The following is an 8564-nucleotide window of genomic DNA, read 5'->3' as shown; positions in this document are numbered from 1 at the left end:
TTGGACACACCTACTCATTCAAGGGTTTTTCTTCATTTTTACTATTTATTTACATTGTACAGTGGTGGCCAAAAGTTTTGAGAATGACACAAATATTAATTTTCACAAAGTCTGCTGCCTCAGTTTGTATGATGGCAATTTGCATATACTCCAGAATGTTATGAAGAGTGGTCTGATGAATTGCAAAGTCCCTCTTTGCCATGCAGATGAACTGAATCCCCCAAAAACATTTCCACTGCATTTCAGCCCTGCCACAAAAGGAATCATGTCAGTGATTCTCTCGTTAACACAGGTGTGAGTGTTGACAAGGACAAGGCTGAAGATCACTCTGTCATGCGGACTGAGTTCGAATAACAGACTGGAAGCTTCAAAAGGAGGGTGGTGCTTGGAATCATTGTTCTTCTTCTGTCAACCATAGTTACCTGCAAGGAAATACATGCCGTCATCATTGCTTTGCACAAAAAGGTCTTCACAGGCAAGGATATTGCTGCCAGTAAGATTGCACCTAAATCAACCATTTATCGGATCATCAAGAACTTCAAGGAGAGCGGTTCAATTGTTGTGAAGAAGGCTTCAGGGCGCCCAAGAAAGCAAGCGCCAGGACCGTCTCCTAAAGTTGATTCAGCTGCAGGATCGGGGCACCACCAGTACAGAGTTTGCTCAGGAATGGCAGCAGGCAGGTGTGAGTGCTTCTGCACGCACAGTGAGGCGAAGACTTTTGGAGGATGGCCTGGTGTCAAGAAGGGCAGCAAAGAGCCACTTCTCTCCAGGAAAAACATCAGGGACAGACTGATATTCTGCAAAAGGTACAGGGATTGGACTGCTGAGGACTGGGGTAAAGTCATTTTCTCTGATGAATGCCCTTTCCGATTGTTTGGGGCATCTGGAAAAAAACTTGCCCGGAGAAGACAAGGTGAGCGCTACCATCAGTCCTGTGTCATTCCAACAGTAAAGCATCCTGAGACCATTCATTTGTGGGGTTTCTTCTCAGCCAAGGGAGTGGGCTCACTCACAATTTTGCCTAAGAACACAGCCATGAATAAAGAATGGTATCAACACATCCTCAGAGCAACTTCTCCCAACCATCCAGGAACAGTTTGGTGACGAGCAATGCCTTTTCCAGCATGACGGAGCACCTTGCCATAAGGCAAAAGTGATAACTAAGTGGCTCGCGGAACAAAACATCGATATTTTGGGTCCATGGCCAGGAAACTCCCCAGACCTTAATCCCATTGAGAACTTGTGGTTAATGCTCAAGAGGCGGGTGGACAAACAAAACCCCACAAATTCTGACAAACTCCAAGCATTGATTATGCAAGAATGGGCTGCCATCAGTCAGGATGTGGCCCAGAAGTTAACCCCGTTTCGCTAGCGGAAACCCTCGCCAACAGCCAATGAAATTGCAGGGCGCCAAATTCAATCAACAGAAATCTCATAATTCAGTTTTCTCAAACATACAAGTATTAGACACCATTTTAAAGATAAAATTCTCGTTAATCCAACCACAGTGTCAGATTTCAAAAAAGCTTTTTGGCGAAAGCAGAGCATATCATTATGTTAGGTCAGCAACTAGTCACAGAAAGCATACAGCGATTTTCCAACCAAAGAGAGGAGTCATAAAAAGCAGAAATATTGATAAAATTAATCACTAACCTTTGATATTCTTCGTCAGATGACACTCCCGGGACAACATGTTACACAATACATGTATGTTTTGTTCGATCAAGTTCATATTTATATCCAAAAACCTCAGTTTACATTTGGCGTTGCCTCAAACATCCCGTGAATTTGCACAGAGCCACATCAAATCACAGAAATACTCATAATAAACATTACTAAAAGATACAAGTGTTATTCACAGATTTAAAGATATACTTCTCCTTAATGCAACCGTTGTGTCAGATTTTTAAAAAACTTTACGGAAAAAGCAAACCATGCAATAATCTGAGTACGGTGCTTAAGAGACCAACACAACCCAAAAAGATATCCGCCATGTTGGAGTCAACATAAGTCAGAAATAGCATTATAAATATTCACTTACCTTTGATGATCTTCATCAGAATGCACTCCCAGGAATCCCAGTTCCACAATAAATGTTTGATTTGTTCCATAAAGTCCATAATTTATGTCCAAATTCCACCTTGTTGTTCGCGCGTTCAGTACACAATCTAAACTCAAGACGCGCGGGCAGGTCCAGGCAAAAGTTCAGACGAAAAGTCATATTACAGTCCGTAGAAACATGTCAAACGAAGTATATAATCAGTCTTTAGGATTTTTTAAACATAAATCTTCAATAATGTTCCAACCGGAGAATTCCTTTGTCTGTAGAAAAGCACTGGAACAGAGCTCGCTCTCACGTGAACGAGCGACACGAGCTCAAAGCATTCTGCCAGACCTCTGACTCATTCCCCTCTCATTCGGCCCCAGGTCACAGTAGAAGCATCAGACAAGGTTCTAAAGACTGTTGACATCTAGTGGAAGCCTTAGGAAGTGCAACATGACCCATATCCCACTGTATCTTCAATAGGGAATGAGTTGAAAAACGACCAACCTCAGATTTCCCACTTCCTGGTTGGATTTTTTCTCAGGTTTTTGCCTGCCATCTGAGTTATGTTATACTCACAGACATCATTCAAACAGTTTTAGAAACTTCAGAGTGTTTTATATCCAAATCGACTAATAATATGCATATATTAGCAACTGGGACTGAGTAGCAGGCAGTTTACTCTGGGCTCGCTTTTCATCCAAATGTGAAAATGCTGCCCCCTATCCATAACAAGTTAATTGACAGCATGCCAGGGCGGATTGCAGAGGTCTTGAAAAAGAAGGGTCAACACTGCAAATATTGACTCTTTGCATCAACTTCATGTAATTGTCAATAAAAGCCTTTGACACTTATAAAATGTTTGTAATTATACTTCAGTATTCCATAGTAACATCTGACAAAAATATCTAAAGACACTGAAGCAGCAAACTTTGTGAAAATGTACATTTGTGTCATTTTCAAAACTTTTGGCCACAACTGTAGAATAATAGTGAAGACATCAAAACTATGAAATAACACATGTGGAATCATGTAGTAACCAAAAAAGTGTTAAACAAATCAAAATATATTTTATATTTAAGACTCTTCAAAGTAGACACCCTTTGCCTTGATGACAGCTTTGCACACTCTTGGCAGTGATTTCAAGTCTATGTAAATAGGCAGCAGTCTCTGTGTGCTAGTGTTGGCTATTTAATAGTCTGATGGCCTTGAGATAGAAGCTGTTTTTCAGTCTCTCTGTCCCAGCTTTGATGCACCTGTACTGACCTCTCCTTCTGGATGATAGTGGGGTGAACAGGCAGTGGCTCGTGTGGTTGTTGTCCTTGATTATTTTTTGGCCTTCCTGTGACATCGGGTGTTGTAGGTGTCCTGGTGGGCAGGTAGTTTGCCCCTGGTGATGCGTTGGGCAGACCGCACCACCCTCTGGAGAGCCCTGCAGTTGCAAGCGGTGCAGTTGCCGTATCAGTCGGTGATACAGCCCTACAGGATGCTCTCAATTGTGTATCTGTAAAAGTTTATGAGGGTTTTAGGTGCCAAGCCAAAGTTCTTCAGCCTCCTGAGGTTGAAGAGGCGCTGTTGCACCTTCTTCACCACACTTTCTATGTGGACCATTTCAGTTTGTCAGTGATGTGTACGCTGAGGAACTTGAAGCTTTCCACTACGAGCCCACCGTTTCCTGAAGTCCACAATCATCTCCTTTGTTTTGTTGACGTTGAGTGAGAGGTTCTTTTCCTGGCACCACACTCCCAGAGCCCTCACCTCCTCCCTGTAGGCTGTCTCGTCATTGTTGGTAATCAAGCCTACTACTGTTGTGTTGTCTGCAAACTTGATGATTGAATTGGAGGCGTGCTTGGCCACACAGTCATGGGTGAACAGGGAGTACAGGAGGGGACTGAGCACGCACCCTTGTGGGGCCCCAGTGTTGAGATTCAGCGAAGTGGAGTTGTTGTTTCCAACCTTCACCACCTGGAGGCGGCCCGTCAGGACGTCCAGGATCCAGTTGCTTAGGGCGAGTTTCAGACCCAGGGCCTCCAGGTTGATGATGGTGGTCCCGTGTGGCTCAGTTGGTAGAGCATGGCGCTTGCAACGCCAGGGTTGTGGGTTCATTCCCCACGGGGGGACCAGGATGAATATGTATGAACTTTCCAATTTGTAAGTCGCTCTGGATAAGAGCGTCTGCTAAATGACTTAAATGTTAAATGTAATGATGAGCTTGGAGGGTACTATGGTGTTGAATGCTGAGCTATAGTCAATGAACATCATTCTTACATAGGTATTTCTCTCGTCCAGATGGGATAGGGCAGTGTGCAGTGTGATGGCGATTGCATCGTCTGTGGATCTATTGGGGAGGTAAGCAAATTGAAGTGGGTCTAGGGTGACAGGTAAGATAGAGGTGATATGATCCTTGACTCGTCTCTCAAAGCACTTCATGATGACAGAAGTGAGTGCTACGGGGCGATAGTCATTTAGTTCAGTTACTTTTGCTTTCTTGGGTACAGGAACAATGGTGGCCATCTTGAAGCATGTGGGGACAGCTGACTGGGATAGGGACTGATTGAATATGTCTGTAAATCAAATCAAATCAAATCAAATTTTATTAGTCACATACACATGGTTAGCAGATGTTAATGCGAGTGTAGCGAAATGCTTGTGCTTCTAGTTCCGACAATGCCCAGTAATAACCACAGTAATCTAACCTAACAATTCCACGCTACTACCTTACACACACACACAAGTGTGAAGGATAAAGAATATGTACATAAGATATATGGATGATGGTGGTACAGAACGGCATGGCAGATGCAGTAGATGGTATAGAGTACGTATATACAATGAGATGAGTACTGTAGGGTATGTAAACATAAAGTGGCATAGTTTAAGTGGCTAGTGGTACATGTATTGCATAAAGATGCAGATGCATAGATGATATAGAGTACAGTATATACATATGAGATGGGTAATGTAGGGTATGTAAACATAGTATTAGTTGGCATTGCTTAAAGTGGCTAGTGGTACATTTTTACATAATTCCATCAATTCCCATTTTTAAAGTGGCTGGAGTTGAGTCAGTATGTTGGCACGGCCGCTAAATGTTAGTGGTGGCTGTTTAACAGTCTGATGGCCTTGAGATAGAAGCTGTTTTTCAGTCTCTCGGTCCCTGCTTTGATGCACCTGTACTGACCTCGCCTTCTGGATGATAGCGGGGTGAACAGGCAGTGGCTTGGGTGGTTGTTGTCCTTGATGATCTTTATGGCCTTCCTGTGACATCGGGTGGTGTAGGTGTCCTGGAGGGCAGGTAGTTTGCCCCTGGTGATGCGTTCTGCAGACCTCACTACCCTCTGGAGTGCCTTACGGTTGTGGGCGGAGCCAGTTGCCGTACCAGGCGGTGATACAGCCCGACAGGATGCTCTCGATTGTGCATCTGTAGAAGTTTGTGAGTGCTTTTGGTGACAAGCCGAATTTCTTCAGCCTCCTGAGGTTGAAGAGGCGCTGCTGCGCCTTCTTCACAACGCTGTCTGTGTGGGTGGACCAATTCAGTTTGTCCGTGATGTGTACACCGAGGAACTTAAAACTTTCCACCTTCTCCACTACTGACCCGCGATGTGGATAGGGGGTGCTCCCTCTGCTGTTTCCTGAAGTCCACAATCATCTCCTTTGTTTTGTTGACGTTGAGTATGAGGTTATTTTCCTGACACCACACTCCGAGGCCTCACCTCCTCCCTGTAGGCCGTCTCGTCGTTGTGTGATCAAGCCTACCACTGTAGTGTCATCCGCAAACTTGATGATCGAGTTGGAGGCGGCATGGCCACGCAGTCGTGGGTGAACAGGGAGTACAGGAGAGGGCTCAGAACGCACCCTTGTGGGGCCCCAGTGTTGAGGATCAGCGGGGTGGAGATGTTGTTACCTACCCTCACCACCTGGGGGCGGCCCGTCAGGAAGTCCAGGACCCAGGTTGCACAGGGCGGGGTCGAGACCCAGGGTCTCGAGCTTGATGACGAGTTTGGAGGGTACTATGGTGTTAAATGCTGAGCTGTAATCGATGAACAGCATTCTCACATGGGTATTCCTCTTGTCCAGATGGGTTAGGGCAGTGTGCAGTGTGGTTGCGATTGCGTCGTCTGTGACCTATTGGGTCGGTAAGCAAATTGGAGTGGGTCTAGGGTGTCGTAGGGTGGAGGTGATATGGTCCTTGACTAGTCTCTCAAAGCACTTCATGATGACGGAAGTGAGTGCTACGGGGCGATAGTCGTTTAGCTCAGTTACCTTAGCTTTCTTGGGAACAGGAACAATGGTGGCCCTCTTGAAGCATGTGGGAACAGCAGACTGGGATAAGGATTGATTGAATATGTCCGTAAACACACCAGCCAGCTGGTCTGCGCATGCTCTGAGGACGCGGCTGGGAATGCCGTCTGGGCCTGCAGCCTTGCGGGGTTAACACGTTTAAATGTTTTACTCACCTCGGCTGCAGTGAAGGAGAGCCCGCAGGTTTTGGTAGGGGGCCGTGTCAGTGGCACTGTGTCCTCAAAGCGGGCAAAAAAGTTGTTTAGCCTGTCTGGAGCAAGACATCCTGGTCCCGACGGGGCTGGTTTTCTTTTGTAATCCGTGATTGACTGATGACCCTGCCACATACCTCTTGGTCTGAGCTGTTGAATTTCGACTCGATTTTGTCTCTGTACTGAGACTTAGCCTGTTGATTGCCTTGCGGAGAGAATAGCTACACTGTTTGTATTCGGTCATGCTTCCGGTCACCTTGCCCTGGTTAAAAGCAGTGGTTCGCGCTTTCAGTTTCACGCGAATGCTGCCGTCAATCCACGGTTTCTGGTTTGGGAATGTTTTTATCGTTGCTGTGGGTACGACATCGTCAATGCACTTCCTAATGAACTCGCTCACCGAAATCAGCATATTCGTCAATATTGTTGTTGGACGCGATGCGGAACATATTCCAATTCGCGTGATCGAAGCAGTCTTGAAGCGTGGATTCAGATTGGTCGACCAGCGTTGAACAGACCTGAGCGCGGGAGCTTGTTGTTTGAGTTCTGTTTGTAGGCAGGAATCAACAAAATGGAGTCGTGGTCAGCTTTTTCCGAAAAGGGGGGCGGGGGAGGGCTTGTAAGCGTCGCGGAAATTAGTGTAGCAATGGTCCAGTGTTTTTCCAGCCCTGGTAGCACAATCGATATGCTGATAGAATTTAGGGAGTTTTGTTTTTAGATTAGCCTTGTTAAAATCCCCAGCTACGATGAATGCAGCCTCAGGGTGTGTGGTTTCCAGTTTACAAAGAGTCAGATAAAGTTCGTTCAGGGCCATCGATGTGTCTGCTTGGGGGGGAATGTATACGGCTGTGATTATGATTGACGAGAATTCCCTTGGTAGATAATGCGGTCGACATTTGATTGTGAGGAGTTCTAGATCAGGTGAACAGAACGACTTGAGTTCTTGTGTGTTATTATGATGGTCACACCACTTCTCGTTAATCATAAGCATACCCCCCCGCCCCTCTTCTTACCGGAAAGATGTTTGTTCTGTCGGCGCGATGCATGGAGAAACCAGCTGGCTGCACCGACTCCGTTAGCGTCCCTTGAGTTAGCCATGTTTCCGTGAAGCAGAGCACGTTGCAATCCCTGATGTCTCTCTGGAATGCTACCCGTGCTCGGATTTCATCCACCTTATTGTCAAGAGACTGGACATTGGCGAGTAGTATGCTAGGGAGTGGAGGCGCGATGTGCCCGTCTCCGAAGCCTGACCACGAGACCGCCACGTTTTCCCCTTTTTCGCGTCGGCCCAGGGTCGCCGGCTGGGATCAGATCCATTGTATTGTGTTGAAAGGCAAAACACTGGATCCGTTTCGGGAAAGTCATATTCCTGGTAGGAACGATGGTGAGTTGACGTTAATCGTATATTCAGTAGTTCCTCCCGACTGTATGTAATGAAACCTAAGATTACCRGGGGTACCGATGTAAGAAATAACACGTAAAAAAACAAAATACTGCATATTTTCCAAGGAACGCGAAGCGAGGCTGCCATCTCTATCGGCGCCGGAAGTTGTATGCACACACCAGCCAGCTGGTCTGTGCATGCTCTGAGGATGCGTCTAGGGATGCCGTCTGGGCCGGCAGCCTTGCGAGTTTTAACACCCTTAAATGTCTTACTCAAGTTGGCCACGGAGAAGGAAAGCCCACAGTCCTCAAAGCGAGCAAAGAAGGTATTTAGCTTGTCCGGAAGCAAGACGTCGATGTCCACGACGTGACTGGTATTCCTTTTTGTAATCCGTTATTGTCTGTAGACCCTGCCACATATGTCTTGTGTATGAGCCATTGAGTTGCGTCTCCACTTTGTCTCTATACTGACGTTTTGCCTGTTTGATTGCCTTGCGGTGGGAATAACTACACTGTTTGTATTCTGCCATATTCCCAGTCACCTTGCCATGGTTAAATGCGGTGGTTTCTGTTTGAGTTTCTGCCTATAGGAAGGGAGGAGCAAAATGGAGTCGTGGTCAGATTTGCCGAAAGGAAGGCGGGGGAAG

The sequence above is a fragment of the Salvelinus sp. IW2-2015 genome, linkage group LG20 (assembly GCF_002910315.2).
Source record: "Salvelinus sp. IW2-2015 linkage group LG20, ASM291031v2, whole genome shotgun sequence".
NCBI lineage: Eukaryota > Metazoa > Chordata > Actinopteri > Salmoniformes > Salmonidae > Salvelinus > Salvelinus sp. IW2-2015.
This window is presented reverse-complemented; position numbering follows the sequence as displayed.